This window comes from Salmo salar, chromosome ssa03 (genome assembly GCF_905237065.1).
Source record: "Salmo salar chromosome ssa03, Ssal_v3.1, whole genome shotgun sequence".
Lineage (NCBI taxonomy): Eukaryota > Metazoa > Chordata > Actinopteri > Salmoniformes > Salmonidae > Salmo > Salmo salar.
In genome coordinates, this window is record NC_059444.1 from 93137981 (window position 1) to 93157155 (window position 19175).

At 41.0% G+C, this 19175-nt stretch overlaps 1 protein-coding gene across 2 annotated transcripts in view; it reads left to right on the forward strand.

Annotated features, from left to right (window-relative positions):
- Positions 1-444: 444 nt before the first annotated feature.
- LOC106602019 (glucagon receptor) overlaps positions 445-19175 on the forward strand; it is a 273403-nt gene continuing 254672 nt past the window's right edge. The window contains exon 1 of one of the 2 annotated variants that reach the window (XM_045715820.1): positions 445-780. The gene's annotated coding sequence lies outside the window, so the exon portion shown is untranslated. The remainder of the gene's footprint in view (positions 781-19175) is intronic. The other variant, XM_045715819.1, reaches the window with a different exon arrangement.

Consider the following 19175-nt stretch of genomic DNA (forward strand, 5'->3'; position numbering starts at 1 on the left):
AAATGTAAAACCTGTAGTGTATTTGTGGTTTAAAAAGGCTACTCTAGTTTTACATTTCCAAGTGGAAATTACAGACTTGATTTTCCCTAATGAAAAATGTAGGCCTATCAATCCCTAAATGTCCATTATTTATAATCCATATAATAATTTACATTTTCTGTTGCTGCAGGATTATTTTCCTGCTGTAGCAAACTGGCTCAAATTAAGATCCTACACCTGTAGTAGGATAACATATTTTGCAACATGTTTTGTTTGGCGACTCCAAGTAAAATCGTACAATCATTAAAACGGCATATGATGGACATACCTGTGCGCATCGTTTCTCTCTTTATCATCTTTGGTGGCTAATAAGATAAGAGAGCGATGATAGTCCCACAAGCAGCTACAGAGTCGGGGGCCCCTTCTGTTTGACGTCACACCGGTGCAAAACTGACCGGCGCGCATTGACTGTGTGGCTCTCCTCTCATTGCACCCAAACGCGCGCCGGTCGATTTCTCCTCCGCTCCTCCGAATCGAGTTCTGAGACTAGAAGTACATCAAAGATCAGCGTCAAACTCTGTAGTCCTTACTGTCGGTTCTAGAAGACTTGACCGTTTTTTTGCATTCTCTATTTCTTTGAAAGTTGGATTAGCGCAGCTCGTTCGGCAGGATATAGTCCGTTTTCCAGCGGTTCCTCAGAAGATGACCAGTGGTGAAACTGAGATAGGGAACAGCGAAAGGAGGTCGATACTGCCAAAGGTAGGATATCCCACTAGCGAAAGGAGATCGATGCTGCCAAAGGTAGGCTAGCCCACTAAACTACCCTACTACCCGTAATTTGTAATGGTGCAGTTTGAAAATGATATCCTAATGACGATAATGGTAGTTTTACAGTACGTTTTATCGGTGGTGGTTATGGGCTTTGTATGTTTTATTTTGAGTAGCTACGTGCATTGCAACAACTTCTAGATTATGTTGTAATAACATTTAGCTTCACTAAAAGTTATTTATTCTCAGATCTAAAGGTCACAGTGTTTCACTGACGACACATCTGTTTTACGCAATGCCTGGTTTATTGTGTTATATTTGCTTAATGCCGAGAGAGCGACAGCGAGACAGAGAGAGAGAGAGAGGGAGAGACAGCGAGACACACAGAGAGAGAGAGACAGCGAGACACAGAGAGGGGGAGAGAGAGACAGCGAGACACAGAGAGAGAGAGAGAGAGAGAGAGAGAGAGAGAGAGAGACAGCGAGACACAGAGAGAGAGAGAGGGAGAGACAGCGAGACACAGAGAGAGAGAGAGAGAGAGAGAGACAGCGAGACACAGAGAGGGGGAGTGAGAGACAGCGAGACACAGAGAGAGAGAGAGAGAGCGAGAGAGAGAGAGGGAAAGAGAGAGAGACACAGAGAGGGGGAGAGAGAGACAGCGAGACACAGAGAGGGGGAGAGAGAGAGAGAGAGACAGCGAGACACAGAGAGAGAGAGAGAAAGAGAGAGAGAGCGAGAGAGAGAGACAGCGAGACACACAGAGAGAGAGACAGCGAGACACAGAGAGGGGGAAAGAGAGACAGCGAGACACAGAGAGGGGGAGAGAGATGGGGAGATAGAGAGAGGGGGAGAGAGAGACAGCGAGACACAGAGAGGGGGAGAGTGATGGGGAGATAGAGAGAGGGGGAGAGAGAGACAGCGAGACACAGAGAGGGGGAGAGAGAGATGGGGAGATAGAGAGAGGGGGAGAGAGAGACAGCGAGACACAGAGAGGGGGAGAGAGAGATGGGGAGATAGAGAGAGGGGGAGAGAGAGACAGCGAGACACAGAGAGGGGGAGAGAGAGACAGCGAGACACAGAGAGGGGGAGAGAGAGATGGGGAGGTAGAGAGAGGGGGAGAGAGAGACAGCGAGACACAGCGATGGGGAGATAGAGAGAGGGGGAGAGAGACAGCGAGACACAGAGAGGGGGAGAGAGATGGGGAGGTAGAGAGAGGGGGAGAGAGAGACAGCGAGACACAGAGAGGGGGAGAGAGATGGGGAAATAGAGTAGTAGTGCACAGGTTCTTAGCGCTTTGATATGATTGGCATTTTTGCTGCTGACTTCTGGATCCCTTAGCTGGCAGTGGGCACTGCCCCCTTGCCTACCGCGCTGTTCTGGGGGCATGGGATTATGATGTCGCCTGGGGGTGTCCGCCTGAGAAATAGAGTGAAACTAAATTCTCAGCCTGAAGTGGTAGCCTGTACTCTGGCTAAATATTACTGCTGTAATAATTCGTGTTGTTAGGTTGAATGTATGGGAGGAGATGCTACTTCTTGAAACAAATCTGTCTATAATAGTTTTTAAAGTTACATTTTGGTTCAACTGAGGAGGATTCTTGTGTAGGCTTTGCTCTGACATAGCATTTATAAGGGTCCTTTCGAGCTATATGTAGGCAAGCATTTTTCACTAAATAGGAGAAATGGAAGGCATGTTTTTATGATTAAAAAGTGCTAATTATTTATTTCAAACGTAAAATATTTCAAAAGAAGTTGTATAAAAAATATCTGCAATATTTATTTCAGAATTAGAAACAACAAACGATATTACCAGCTGTTTGATAATGGTTATGTTGTGTAGAGATGAATGTCATATTACAAAATGTACCGCAAGTTTGCCTTGGACGTACAATATGTAAATACAGCATTCACACAATGGTATAAAATAGTATTTTGAGATGTATATATATATATATATACATAATAATCTCATTCTTTATGAGTAGGGCTGGGTGGTGAATTTACCTAATGCGTAGGCCTAACCATATTTTCCAGTTTCGCAGCACTTGTTCGTGCTACGGTGGACAATGTCTCTGTTTTGTAATTGTAACATACAGAATAGTGTTTCCTTTTCTGTTTTCACACTTTATGACAGCAGCATCTGTTCCAGATAATATGAAATATTTGTTGGCGCTTATCAGCGCAATTAGCCACGCTGCTGCACGACTCTAGTCCCAGGCATGCGCTGGAGGCGAGTGAAAGCGCCAGAGTGCACGTCAAACCCTAATGGATCACAATTTCCGAACCTTCTAGAAATCTCTGTCAATTCAAAGGCTACGTAGTATATATTATTTCCATGACTCTATACATCCCTATCCATGGTTGGGGAGTAACGGATTACATGTAATCGTTTCATGTAAGGGATTGCAAAAAACGTGTAACTGTAATCCACAAAAAGTACAAAAATATTGTAATCAGATTACAGATTATTTTGAAACACTAGATTACTTCGAGAATTACTTTTAAATTCAGAAAGGATGTGTGCGAAAATAATCTTTGTTTCCTCAATAACATTCAAATCATCATTGTTCCATCTGAGTCTGACCATGAATCAGAGACCACTATGATGACACACCAAATGTGTTTGATGGATCGAGGGAAAAGAGCAGGAATGGTCTTCTTTCTGTAAACTACAGTCCAAACTATGTCTTCCAATGATTATTCAATTTCAATAAACGCTTAGTGGTAAGGATGGCAGCAGTTGTGTAGTCTACGGCAACACGGATGCCACTTATTAATGATATCTACATAGTGCATTGATGTGAATTACACTGCTGCTCTCTCATTTAGTTATTTGCGCCTTACGGATTGTGGTTGTTGTGGATTGCTGTTCACAAATCTAAATGTATATTTGAACCCAATAACGTTTGAATTCAAGAAGTTTAAGCTGCCTATCAATCATTGTTTTCTAAACCAGTGGACAGCCAGTGAAAAATGCACTCTTGCAACAGCTGCATAGTGCGGATCCCAGCGTATGGAATAAAAGTGGGCTTTTATTGCTCAATCTAATTCATGCTGATAAAACAATAAATCAAAAGGCCTAATGGACACATGCTCAAACTTGCAGACTGTTGATAGACTTAAAGGGGCAATCTGTAGTTGCTACATCCATTTTTGTCCATGGACTTCTTCGTTATTGTAAATGCCTACTGCTTGCAATATTGTCCTGACTTTCAAGAATGCCTGACTTGCTTCACCTTGCTTTTACATTTCAGTAGATGCTCTTATTCAGCACGATTTACAGGATGAACTAGGGTTAAGTGGTTTGCTGAAGGGAACATCGACAGATTTCTCACCTAGTCGGCTCAGGGATTTGAACCAGTAACCTTTCGGTTACTGGCCCAACGCTCTTAACCACAAGGCTTCCCGCCGCCCTTTTATGGTTAGCTTGCAAGTTTCGCCATTCAATTATTTCAGGTATACAGGAGTGCAAGTTTCACCACGGCACAGACCGTGGAGATATGTTGGCAAATGAGAAGTATTAGAATATGGCAGATATTAGTGAATTATTACATTCTATCCGTGCTGCTTTGGGCTACCAGAGACATGAAACAGATAGGTAGGTGGGAGGGCGCACAGTCTGTCTTTCGCGGGCTACCTGAGACCGGAAACAGATAGGTAGGTGGGAGGGCGCACAGTCTGTCTTTCGCGGGCTACCTGAGACCGGAAACAGATAGGTGGGAAGGCATACAGTCTGTCGCCAAATCATTAATGCACAATTTGCTTAAATGGGTAATGGAAACACTTCAACCACTTCATTTTTATTTGACACTGTAGTTTTTGCGAAAAAGTTATTCTTTTTTTTAGGTGTGACTTCATTACTTCCAGCTGTTTATATCGACACAAGATAGTTAAATGGAAACGCACTATTGCAGGCAATTGTTGCATTTATTTTCTATGCAAACTTTCCCCCCAAAATCCCAGGACAATTTAATTTAAAAATAGCTAGTGACAATTCTTATCAGGATATTGGACCTTCTTCCTCTTCTGTTTCAGCTTCTTCAGATTCTTCTCTAGCCTCTTCTTCTCTAGCCTCTTCTTCTCTAGCCTCTTCTTATTTGGCTTCTTCTGCTTCTTCTCTAGCCTCTTCTTCTCTAGCCTCTTCTTCTCTAGCCTCTTCTTCTCTAGCCTCTTCTTCTCTAGCCTCTTCTTCTCTAGCTTCTTCTTCTCTAGCTTCTTCTTTTTCAGCTTCTTCTTCTCTAGCTTCTTCTTTTTCAGCTTCTTCTTCTCTAGCTTCTTCTTTTTCAGCTTCTTCTTCTCTAGCCTCTTCTTATTCAGCTTCTTCAACTCTAGCTTCTTCTTATTCAGCTTCTTCTTCTTCAGGTTCTTCTTATTCAGCTTCTTCTTCTCTAGCTTCTTCTTTTTCAGCTTCTTCTTCTCTAGCTTCTTCTTTTTCAGCTTCTTCTTCTCTAGCTTCTTCTTATTCAGCTTCTTCTTCTTCAGGTTCTTCTTATTCAGCTTCTTATCTAGCTTCTTCTTATTCAGCTTCTTCTTCTCTAGCTTCTTCTTATTCGGCTTCTTCTCTAGCTTCTTCTTATTCAGCTTCTTCTTCTTTAGCATCCTCTTCTTGTGCTTCTTCAGCTTCTTCTTCTCTAGCTTCTTCTTTAGCTTCTTCTTCAGCTTCTGCTTCTTCAATGAGTAATATATTCATGAGCTTTATTAGGTCAACTTTTCAGGTCATTAAGGTAATGTATTCATTGAGGCTTTGTTAGGTAAACTCAGGTAATCACTGTAAGGTATTCACTGCCACCACCATACCTATTGTGTGTAGCATCAGAGATATATGTTCCTGGTTTAAACAGCTCCATGACCATGATGTATACAAGTTCACTCCACAAATTAGTGATGGGGATACTGAATATTGTAATATGGTCTAATTACAAACATTACCCCCTGAACCCTACAGTATTTCAATGCATGAAAAGCAGACTGTACGTACTGTGGGCTATGCATAGAGAGTGAGCGAGAGCTCTATTTTAATGTCATTTAACCTCTATGGGCTAACCTACTCAACAGCCAGTGTAAACCCGTGGCGCGTTATTCAAATTCCTCAAAAATGCTAAAACTTCAATTTTTCAAACATATGACTATTTTACACCATTTTAAAGACAAGACTCTCGTTAATCTAACCACACACTCCGATTTCAAAAAGGCTTTACAACGAAAGCAAAACATTAGATTATGTCAGCAGAGTACCCAGCCAGAAATAATCAGACACCCATTTTTCAAGCTAGCATATAATGTCACATAAACCCAAACCACAGCTAAATGTAGCACTAACCTTTGATGATCTTCATCAGATGACAACCCTAGGACATTACATGCATGTTTTGTTCAATCAAGTTCATATTTATATCAAAAACCAGCTTTTTACATTAGCATGTGACTAGCATGTGACTAGCATTCCCACCGAACACTGCCGGTGAATTTACTAAATTACTCACGATAAACGTTCACAAAAAGCATAACAATTATTTTAAGAATTATAGATACAGAACTCCTCTATGCACTCGATATGTCCGATTTTAAAATAGCTTTTCGGTGAAAGCACATTTTGCAATATTCTCAGTAGATAGCCCGGCATCACAGGGCTAGCTATTTAGACACCCAGCAAGTTTAGCACTCACCAAAGTCAGATTTTCTATAAGAAAAATGTTATTACCTTTGCTGTCTTCGTCAGAATGCACTCCCAGGACTTCTACTTCAATAACAAATGTTGGTTTGGTCCAAAATAATCCGTCGTTATATCCAAATAGCGGCGTTTTGTTCGTGCGTTCAAGACACTATCCGAAAGGGTAAATAAGGGTGACGAGCATGGCGCAATTCGTGACAAAAAAATTCTAAATATTCCATTACCGTACTTCGAAGCATGTCAACCGCTGTTTAAAATACATTTTTATGCCATTTTTCTCATAAAAAAGCGATAATATTCCGACCGGGAATTTGCGTTTAGGTAAACAGACGAAAGAAAATAAAGCATTCGGTCGACTCGTGCACGCGCCTAAGCCCATAGTACTCTGATCGGCCACTTGCCAAAAGCGATAAAGTGTTTCAGCCAGAGCCTGCCTCGATATCGTTCAGCTTTTTCCCGGGCTCTGAGAGCCTATGGGAGCCGTAGGAAGTGTCACGTTATTGCAAAGATCCTCAGTCTTCAATAAAAAGAGCCAAGATGAAACACAATTTGTCAGACAGGCCACTTCCTGCATGGAATCTTCTCAGGTTTTGGCCTGCCATATGAGTTCTGTTATACTCACAGACACCATTCAAACAGTTTTAGAAACTTTAGGGTGTTTTCTATCCAAAGCCAATAATTATATGCATATTCTAGTTACTGGGCAGGAGTAGTAACCAGATTAAATCGGGTACGTTTTTTATCCGGCCGTGCAAATACTGCCCCCTATCCCCAACAGGTTAGCTAATGTAAACATCTGGAGTTTGCTAAACGGTGTTGCCACTTGGATTGGAACCGTTGCGTTGGTCAATTAGAGCTCTTTGGCCACGTCCACCAGTGGTGGGTTTGGAGTTGATATGAGAATGCATGAGCAGAAAAGAACCCCATACCTACTGTCAAATATGCTGCTGGATTTGTTATGTTACGGGGCTATTTGGCTTCCACTGGTCCTGGGTCCCTTGTTAAGGTCAACGGCATCATAAAATGTATCCAGTGCCAGGACATTGTAGCCCAAAAACCTGGATGTCCCTGCCAGGAGGATGAAATTTGGCTGCAAGTGGATCTTCCAGCAAGTCAATAACGCCAAGCAACACATATAAATCCATAAAGAAATGGTTAATTGACTACAAAATCATCATTTTGCAATAGCCATCTCAGTCGCCGGACTTGAACCCCGTTGAAAACCTGTGGTTTGAACTGAAGAGGTCAGTCCATAAAGGCCGTCAGATGATATCAAGGATCTGGAAGGATTCTGGAAGGAAGGATGGTCTAAGATCCTTCCCAACATGTTCTCTAACTCATAAAACATTTTAGAAAAGGCTCAGTGTCAATATCCTTGCAAGACAAGGTTTTGAAAACAGGGCTGCCGATAATTTTCACCACTACCGTTTTGAGACATGGACTGTTCTCCATGCTCCCGTCTGGCAGATGGTACCGGTGCATCAAGACTCTGGCTACTGTTCCCTCTCACACCTACACTGCTGCTAAAATGAGTATTGATTAGATGTATTACTGCCACTACGCTGTTCATTAATTATTGACTACCATTAGAATCTGTTCATCCTGCTACTGGTCACTATTACTCCTGTTTACATGTATATATTAGTATCTATTTATCCTGCTACTGGTCACTATTACTCCTGTTTACATGTATATATTAGTATCTATTCATCCTGCTACTGGTCACTATTACTCCTGTTTACATGTATATATTAGTATCTATTTATCCTGCTACTGGTCACTATTACTCCTGTTTACATGTATATATTAGTATCTATTTATCCTGCTACTGGTCACTATTACTCCTGTTTACATGTATATATTAGAATCTATTTATCCTGCTACTGGTCACTATTACTCCTGTTTACATGTATATATTAGTATCTATTTATCCTGCTACTGGTCACTATTACTCCTGTTTACATGTATATATTAGAATCTATTTATCCTGCTACTGGTCACTATTACTCCTGTTTACATGTATATATTAGAATCTATTTATCCTGCTACTGGTCACTATTACTCCTGTTTACATGTATATATTAGTATCTATTTATCCTGCTACTGGTCACTATTACTCCTGTTTACATGTATATATTAGTATCTATTTATCCTGCTACTGGTCACTATTACTCCTGTTTACATGTATATATTAGTATCTATTTATCCTGCTACTGGTCACTATTACTCCTGTTTACATGTATATATTAGTATCTATTCATCCTGCTACTGGTCACTATTACTCCTGTTTACATGTATATATTAATATCTATTTATCCTGCTACTGGTCACTATTACTCCTGTTTACATGTATATATTAGTATCTATTTATCCTGCTACTGGTCACTATTACTCCTGTTTACATGTATATATTAGTATCTATTTATCCTGCTACTGGTCACTATTACTCCTGTTTACATGTATATATTAGAATCTATTTATCCTGCTACTGGTCACTATTACTCCTGTTTACATGTATATATTAGAATCTATTTATCCTGCTACTGGTCACTATTACTCCTGTTTACATGTATATATTAGTATCTATTTATCCTGCTACTGGTCACTATTACTCCTGTTTACATGTATATATTAGAATCTATTTATCCTGCTACTGGTCACTATTACTCCTGTTTACATGTATATATTAGTATCTATTTATCCTGCTACTGGTCACTATTACTCCTGTTTACATGTATATATTAGAATCTATTTATCCTGCTACTGGTCACTATTACTCCTGTTTACATGTATATATTAGAATCTATTTATCCTGCTACTGGTCACTATTACTCCTGTTTACATGTATATATTAGTATCTATTTATCCTGCTACTGGTCACTATTACTCCTGTTTACATGTATATATTAGAATCTATTTATCCTGCTACTGGTCACTATTACTCCTGTTTACATGTATATATTAGTATCTATTTATCCGGCTACCAGTCACCTTCTCCTAATCCCTGCCTACATGTATATATCTACCTCATTACTCCAGTATCCCTGCACATTATAAATGTGCTATTGGCACTGACCCTGTATAAGGCATCCTCTCATTTCGTATTTCTCCTGTTTTCTTTATTATTTATGAATATAAAATAATAATAATAATGTTATTAGTTATACTGTTTTTATATTGATTACTGCACCGTCGGGTAGAGCTTGCAAGTTAAGCATTTCACTGTACTTGTGCATGTGACAATAAAACTTGAACTGAAAACTTGAACTGAACTTGAGAAAAAAAATAATTACTTATTAAACAAAATCTCTTTCTCTGAGCAATCGTATGAGTAGAAAATAATTAAATTACATTTTGGAGTCACTTTTATTGTAAATAAGAATAGAATACATTTCTAAACATATTATTAGATTCTACCGTGATTACGGATAGTCCTGAATGTACCATGAAACATGATGAGTGCCACAGACGCACAGAACTCATACCGGCAGGACATGTGAACCTCTCCCCATTACAACAACAGGAGAGGTTCACATGTCTTTGGGGTATGATATTTTATGCGTCTGTAACTTTCTCACTCATCATTATTCACGGTTCATTCTGTAATCTGTAATCACTGCCTGACACCATACTGTGTTCCCAATCGGATCCTTTCCCCAGTGCACTACTTTTAAACTGTAAAGGGAACAGGATGCCATTTGGGACATGGCCCTTGTGTACCCTACTGTCTTCTTCTCTCCACACTGACAGGCAGTGTCCTATAAACCTTGTTAGAGTCACAGGTCTGTAGGCATAACAGATAGTTATATTAAGTGTGTAATTATGTAGTTGTTTAAGGGTTATTATCCTATAAACCTTGTTAGAGTCACAGGTCTGTAGGCATAACAGATAGTTATATTACGTTTGTAATTATTTAGTTGTTTAAGCGAGAAAACAATACAATATTACATCTGCTCATGTCACCTGTGTACATGCCACGAGACTAGAAACATACACCTTAAAATACTTATGTACCATAAACCCATCAGCCAATCAGATAATTTTTCAAACATGAAGCAACCAATCAGATAATTTATCAAGCATGAAGCAACCAATCAGATAATTTATCAAGCATGAATCAACTATGAGTCCCTATGGAACTCCCAAACTCCCAATCACGGTCGGTTGTGATACAGCTGGAATCAAACCAGGGTCTGTAGTGACGCCTCAAGCACTGAGATGCAGTGTCTTAGACCGCTGTGCCACTGGTGTGTGCGTGTGTGTTGTATCTGTGAGACTATCCAGAAGCTCTGAATATGAACATGCATCAGTTGACAGGGTTCTGCATTAACAACATTCTTCCTCTCATGTGGTCTCTCTCTCTCTCTCGCTCTCGTTGCTCTAAAGTACTTCTGGTTTCCTTGCAAGTCTGGCCTAGAGGTAAATAACGTCTTATTGAATGATGTAATATGAAAGCATATTGATACAAAGTAACATTCTTAGTTTGGGGGAAAGTGCAGCAGCAACCCAGACTCCTCATGAACTGTGATGTACAGGTCAACCCAGACTCCTCATTAACAGCTGTGATGTACAGGTCAACCCAGACTCCTCATTAACAGCTGTGATGTACAGGTCAACCCAGACTCCTCATTAACAGCTGTGATGTACAGGTCAACCCAGACTCCTCACTAACAGCTGTGATGTACAGGTCAACCCAGACTCCTCATGAACAGCTGTGATGTACAGGTCAACCCAGACTCCTCATTAACAGCTGTGATGTACAGGTCAACCCAGACTCCTCACTAACAGCTGTGATGTACAGGTCAACCCAGACTCCTCATGAACAGCTGTGATGTACAGGTCAACCCAGACTCCTCATTAACAGCTGTGATGTACAGGTCAACCCAGACTCCTCATGAACAGCTGTGATGTACAGGTCAACCCAGACTCCTCATTAACAGCTGTGATGTACAGGTCAACCCAGACTCCTCACTAACAGCTGTGATGTACAGGTCAACCCAGACTCCTCATGAACAGCTGTGATGTACAGGTCAACCCAGACTCCTCATTAACAGCTGTGATGTACAGGTCAACCCAGACTCCTCACTAACAGCTGTGATGTACAGGTCAACCCAGACTCCTCATGAACAGCTGTGATGTACAGGTCAACCCAGACTCCTCATTAACAGCTGTGATGTACAGGTCAACCCAGACTCCTCATGAACAGCTGTGATGTACAGGTCAACCCAGACTCCTCATTAACAGCTGTGATGTACAGGTCAACCCAGACTCCTCATTAACAGCTGTGATGTACAGGTCAACCCAGACTCCTCATTAACAGCTGTGATGTACAGGTCAACCCAGACTCCTCATCAAAATGATTCTCTCTACATTGCTTGTTTTGTCACATAAATTGAAATCAGGCGAACTATTAGAATTTTAGCAACCAGGAAATAGTGCAGCGTTTTCTGCATATTCTACCTTTAACATTTTTTTAAGGTGTAACGTGTATTGAATGCACGTTGAATAATGTTTGATTTGAGTTCTTGTAAATGCTCATTTTTAAGTTCTGAGTGTTCTCAGGAAGAACAGAAAGCTGGGGGACAGTTTGGTGGAGCACCGAGATCCACTTGACAAGAGGGAGAAATCCCCACCGTAATATTACTGTCATTGAGTAGACTGTCTCTCTATCTAAGAGTGGTATATGTCTCTATCTCTATATCTCTCTATCTAGGAGGAGGCTGTCTCTATCTCTCTCTATCTAAGAGTAGTAGACTGTCTCTCTGTCTAAGAGTAGTAGACTCTATCTATCTATCTATCTATCTATCTATCTATCTATCTATCTATCTATCTATCTATCTATCTATCTATCTATCTATCTATCTATCTATCTATCTATCTATCTATCTATCTATCTATCTATCTATCTATCTATCTATCTATCTATCTATCTATCTATCTATCTATCTATCTATCTATCTATCAAAGAGTAGTAGACTGTCTCTCTCGCTCTCTCTCTCTTTCTATCTATGTATTTCTCTCTCTCTTTCTCTATCTCTCTCTTTATCTGGTTTCATAAGCTCCGTCTGTGTAGCAGGGTGAAGCTGAGGTGATGGCCTGATCCTCCTGGATGCCCTAAATGTAGACGTCATGATCAGTTAGTGTGTGTGTGTGTGTGTGTGTGTGTGTGTGTGTGTGTGTGTGTGTGTGTGTGTGTGTGTGTGTGTGTGTGTGTGTGTGTGTGTGTGTGTGTGTGTGTGTGTGTGTGTGTGTGTGTGTGCATTCATGTATGTGTGTGTGTGCATTTTGGTGTGTGTGTGTGTGTGCGCAAAGCAAAAGACAGTTGTTATATCTGAGTGTTGATTCTAATGGGGTTAACACCAGTGGGATTGAAATTTACACCACCTGCAGTGAATAAATGAAATGAAACTCTCTCGCAATGAAAAAAGATATGGGAGGGGCCTCATTATCATATTTCCCAGGATGCCTTGTTGCAAGTTGCTTTTTATACTAGTTTGTTTTAATATCTATGTTTCTGCATGCACATTGAGTGATTAATTGATCTTATACTAAACAGAGATAAATAACACATTTTTCTATCCTAATCCAATCTGGAAGTGGGTTTTATTGAGACGGTTACTCCAGTTTCGATGCTTAATGAAGGTAGACTCATGTATTCATCTTCCCTACATTGCCAGTCAGTGTAGTTGCGGGTGATTAACAGTTCCAATTGTTGACAATCCTCTGACTGGATTACAATAGGAATTATATAACACTTTGCAAACCAGCATAATGTGACTTTCCGATGTGGCAGACCACTGTGTTAGGACAAAACTAGGCTGTTGAAGTATTGTCAAAGAAAATAATGTATTGTCGTAAATAATTGAATTGTTATTGTAAAATATTAACTTAGCCACTCACTTGGTGAAGGCTACAGGACTTAAAGCCATTGAATGCAACACTCATGTCTCTGTCACTAGCAAACACAGTCATGGGTGGCCTGGTAACTCTAAAATACACCCGAAAGGCCCCTTGGGAAATAAATATGCAAATAAGGCTTTACACCATGGTGCCAGGACAACAACCTCTTCCTCCAGGTCAGTAAGACAAAGGAGCTGATTGCGGACTACAGGAAACGGAAGGCTGAGCACGCATCCATTCACATCGACGGGGCTGTAGTAGAGCGGGTCGAGAGCTTCAAGTTCCTCAGTGTCCACTTCACTAAGGATCTATCATGGTCCAAACACAGCAACACAGTCGTGAAGAGGGCACGACAATGCCTCTTCCACCTCAGGAGACTGAAAAGATTTGGAATGGGTCCTCAGACCCTCAAAAGGTTCTACTGCAGCACCATTGAGAGCATCTTGACTCGCTGCGTCACTGCCTGATACGGCAACTGCTTGACATCTGACCGTAAGGCGCTACAGAGGGTAGTGCATATGGCCCAGTACATCACTGGGGCTGAGCTCCCTGCCATCCAGGACCTCTATGCCAGATGGTGTCAGAGGAAGGCCCTTCAAACTCCAGTCTAAAAACTCCAGTCACCCAAGTCACAGACTGTTCTCTCTGCTATCATACGGCAAGTGGTACCGATGCACCAAGTCTGGAACCAACAGGAACCTGAACAGCTTCTACCCCCAATTAATAAGACTGGTAAATAGTTAGTCAGAGTAGCTATATGGTTAACTACTGTCATGAAGTTGGCCTCTTTTGGTACAGGGAGGACAGTTGACCCCTCCCTTTTGCACACAATCCACCCTGTGTGTAAAGGGTCGTAAAAACTCTAAAATTCCAGGAGAGTCTCTGGCCACATGGCCCATAGAGAGACACAGGAAATTCTTCCAACTCATAGAATTGGAGAGCCAAGCGACATTTTGTGTTCTGGAGAAGGTATGGAAGATTGGTGAAGAATCCAGCAACGAACTGATCCGCTTGGTACAATTTGGTGATACTCAGAAGAGACAATATAGCCATATTACCATAAAACTGTTTATATAATAGACTCAGTTTAAGACTTGCATCATATGGGTGTATGGAATGTATTAATAAGGATAAAGCTTTTGTAAGACATTGAGATGCTATGTACTGATGTAATGTGATAGAATTGTATTTCTGTAACCAAGTCTAGCTCAGTCATAGGCACGCCCCCAGGGACCCATACAGGACCAGGCGTCATTTGACAAGCTGTTCTATGGGCACTATAAAACACCCCCGGATTTACATTTCTTCAGACCAGGCCTACACTCCGTTGGCTAATAGGTTTTACCTTCCAATTCCTCTACTGAAAGTGAACCATACCACGTGGTTAACTTTTAGACTATCGATACTGACAGAATAAGAACAAGTCTTTGATATTAATTATTAGTCTGCAGCTAAGTAAATTATATCATTGAACGCGAAGACCAACGAAACAACCATTCGATGACGACATTAATGAATGTCGCTCTGAAAGATCCATTCTAACAGAGAGAGAGAGAGAGAGAGAGAGAGAACGCGGACAAAACTTCCCAACAGAACCGAACTCTCCAACAAAGAACGACGACACACTGAGCGTAAATATATATTGATTGCAATTGTTCCCGAATGAGTGAGCCTTCAATTGTCAATTGTTAATATTAATGAACTCTGTGTAACTTCTGAGCCTGACCGTTTATGATCCATTGTTCAACAGGCCGACCTGCCTGTTTAGCCCACAAGGGCACATTCCGATACCAATCCTTTGTGACGATAATTACTGTTTGTATGTTTTTCTGTTAATTACTTAGTGTAGTAAATAAATGATTTTAAGACAATTGATGTATGGATGATTTTAGTAAAGACTGGGTTCGTGCAGATACAACAATTTACGACGTTTGGGATGAGACTGGACTAGAGGTAAATACACCATTGAAACTAGAAGATAATCGGCCTATACTGTAATAGAATATAATATTATAGTACAGGAAAGTTATATTAGGAAAATTATAGCTTTGTAATCTGAATATTCTCCTTGGTGCCCCGATCTCCTAGTTAATTACAATTAAACGATTAATCAGTTTAATCGCGTGATAATAATTACAGGGAGCTAATTGATAAACATATCTTCCGTTTAATGGTACCCCCAGACACGACACTACTTAACTGTCTGCATTGACTCTTTTTGCACCAACTCTTTTGACTCATCACATACACTGCTGCTACTGTTTATTGTCTATCCTGTTGTCTAGCCACTTTATCCCTGCCTATATGTACATATCTACCTCCATTACCTCGTACTCTGCACATGGACTCTGTACTGGTACTCCGTGTATAAAGCCATGTTATCATGGACTCTGTACTGGTACTCCGTGTATAAAGCCATGTTATCATGGACTCTGTACATGTACTCTGTGTATAAAGCCATGTTATCATGGACTCTGTACTGGTACTCTGTGTATAAAGCCATGTTATCATGGAGTCTGTACTGGTACTCTGTGTATAAAGCCATGTTATCATGGACTCTGTACTGGTACTCCGTGTATAAAGCCATGTTATCATGGACTCTGTACTGGTACTCCATGTATAAAGCCATGTTATCATGGACTCTGTACTGGTACTCCGTGTATAAAGCCATGTTATCATGGACTCTGTACTGGTACTCTGTGTATAAAGCCAAGTGTATGTTTTACTTTTCTATTATTTCTCTATTCTCTTTCTCTCTGTATTGTTGGGAAGGACTGTAAGTAAGCATTTCACTGATGGTTGACACCTGTTGTTTAACGAAGCATGTGACGAATAACATTTTATTTTATTTGATACACCCTACAGTGTTAAAACAACACCTCTAAACAAGTTACTGTAACATCACAGGTGTTAATTCCTTAACATTGATTAAGTGTAACAGCATCAGCTCTAATAAAGTGTTAATTTAACTGGGAATTTGCAACACCCATGGTGTTAGGGACCCGACATTCTGGGGATGTTAGTTTATCAACACTCTGGGGATGTTAGTTTATCAACACTCTGCGGATGTTAGTTTATCAACACTCTGGGGATGTTAGTTTATCAACACTCTGGGGATGTTAGTTTATCAACACTCTGGGGATGTTAGTTTATCAACACTCTGGGGGGTTAGTTTATCAACACTCTGGGGGGGTTAGTTTATAAACACTCTGGGGGGGTTAGTTTATCAACACTCTGGGGATGTTAGTTTATCAACACTCTGGGGATGTTAGTTTATGAACACTCTGGTGGGGTTAGTTTCTCAACACTCTGGGGATGTTAGTTTATCAACAGTCTGGGGGGTTAGTTTATCAACACTCTGGGGATGTTAGCTTATCAACACTCTGGCGGGGTTAGTTTCTCAACACTCTGGGGATGTTAGTTTATCAACACTCTGGGGGGTTAGTTTATCAACACTCTGGGGATGTTAGTTTATCAACACTCTGGGGATGTTAGTTTATCAACACTCTGCGGGTGTTAGTTTATCAACACTCTGGGGATGTTAGTTTATCAACACTCTGGGGATGTTAGTTTATCAACACTCTGGGGGTATTAGTTTATCAACACTCTGGGGATGTTAGTTTATCAACACTCTGGGGATGTTAGTTTATCAACACTCTGGGGATGTTAGTTTATCAACTCTCTGGGGATGTTAGTTTACCAACACTCTGGGGATGTTAGTTTACCAACACTCTGGGGATGTTAGTTTATCAACACTCTGGGGGGTTAGTTTATCAACACTCTGGGGATGTTAGTTTATCAACACTCTGGGGGGTTAGTTTATCAACACTCTGGGGGGTTAGTTTATCAACACTCTGGGGGGTTAGTTTATCAACACCCTGGGGATGTTAGTTTATCAACACTCTGGGGATGTTAGTTTATCAACACTCTGGTGGGGTTAGTTTCTCAACACTGGGGATGTTAGTTTATCAACACTCTGGGGATGTTAGTTTATCAACACTCTGGGGATGTTAGTTTATCAACACTCTGGGGGGGTTAGTTTATCAACACCCTGGGGATGTTAGTTTTTCAACACTCTGGGGGTTAGTTTATCAACACTCTGGGGGGTTAGTTTATCAACACTCTGGGGGGTTAGTTTATCAACACTCTGGGGATGTTATTTTATCAACACTCTGGGGGGTTAGTTTATCAACACTCTGGGGGGGTTAGTTTATCAACACTCTGGGGGGGTTAGTTTATCAACACTCTGGCGGGGTTAGTTTATCAACACTCTGGGGGGGTTAGTTTATCAACACTCTGGGGGGGTTAATTTATCAACACTCTGGGGATGTTAGTTTATCAACACTCTGGGGATGTTAGTTTATCAACACACTGGGGGGTTAGCTTATCAACACTCTGGCGGGGTTAGTTTCTCAACACTCTGGGGATGTTAGTTTATCAACATTCTGGGGGGTTAGTTTATCAACACTCTGGGGATGTTATTTTATCAACACTCTGGCGGGGTTAGTTTCTCAACACTCTGGGGATGTTAGTTTATCAACACTCTGGGGATGTTAGTTTATCAACACTCTGGGGATGTTAGTTTATCAACACTCTGGGGGTATTAGTTTACCAACACTCTGGGGATGTTAGTTTATCAACACTCTGGGGGTATTAGTTTATCAACACTCTGGGGATGTTAGTTTATCAACTCTCTGGGGATGTTAGTTTATCAACTCTCTGGGGATGTTAGTTTCCCAACACTCTGGGGATGTTAGTTTACCAACACTCGGGGGATGTTAGTTTACCAACACTCTGGGGGTTAGTTTACCAACACTCTGGGGATGTTAGTTTATCAACACTCTGGGGGGTTAGTTTATCAACACTCTGGGGATGTTAGTTTATCAACACTCTGGGGGGTTAGTTTATCAACACTCTGGGGGGTTAGTTTATCAACACTCTGGGGGGCGTTAGTTTATCAACACCCTGGGGATGTTAGTTTATCAACACTCTGGGGGATTAGTTTATCAACACTCTGGGGGGTTAGTTTGTCAACACTATCGGGATGTTAGTTTATCAACACTCTGGGGGTTAGTTTCTCAACACTCTGGGGATGTTAGTTTATCAACACTATGGGGATGTTAGTTTATCAACACTCTGGGGGGTTAGTTTATCAACACTCTGGGGATGTTAGCTTATCAACACTCTGGCGGGGTTAGTTTCTCAACACTCTGGGGATGTTAGTTTATCAACACTCTTGGGGGTTAGTTTATCAACACTCTGGGGATGTTAGTTTATCAACACTCTGGCGGGGTTAGTTTCTCAACACTCTGGGGATGTTAGTTTATCAACACTCTGGGGGGTTAGTTTCTCAACACTCTGGGGATGTTAGTTTATCAACACTCTGGCGGGGTTAGTTTCTCAACACTCTGGGGATGTTAGTTTATCAACACTCTGGGGATGTTAGTTTATCAACACTCTGGGGGTATTAGTTTATCAACACTCTGGGGATGTTAGTTTATCAACACTCTGGGGATGTTAGTTTATCAACACTCTGGGGATGTTAGTTTACCAACACTCTGGGTGGGTTAGTTTATCAACACTCTGGGGGGTTAGTTCATCAACACTCTGGGGATGTTAGTTTATCAACACTCTGGGGGGTTAGTTTCTCAACACTCTGGGGGGTTAGTTTATCAACACTCTGGGGGGTTAGTTTATCAACACTCTGGGGGGTTAGTTTATCAACACCCTGGGGATGTTAGTTTATCAACACTCTGGGGGTTAGTTTATCAACACTCTGGGGATGTTAGTTTATCAACACTCTGGGGGGGTTAGTTTATCAACACTCTGGGGATGTTATTTTATCAACACTCTGGGGG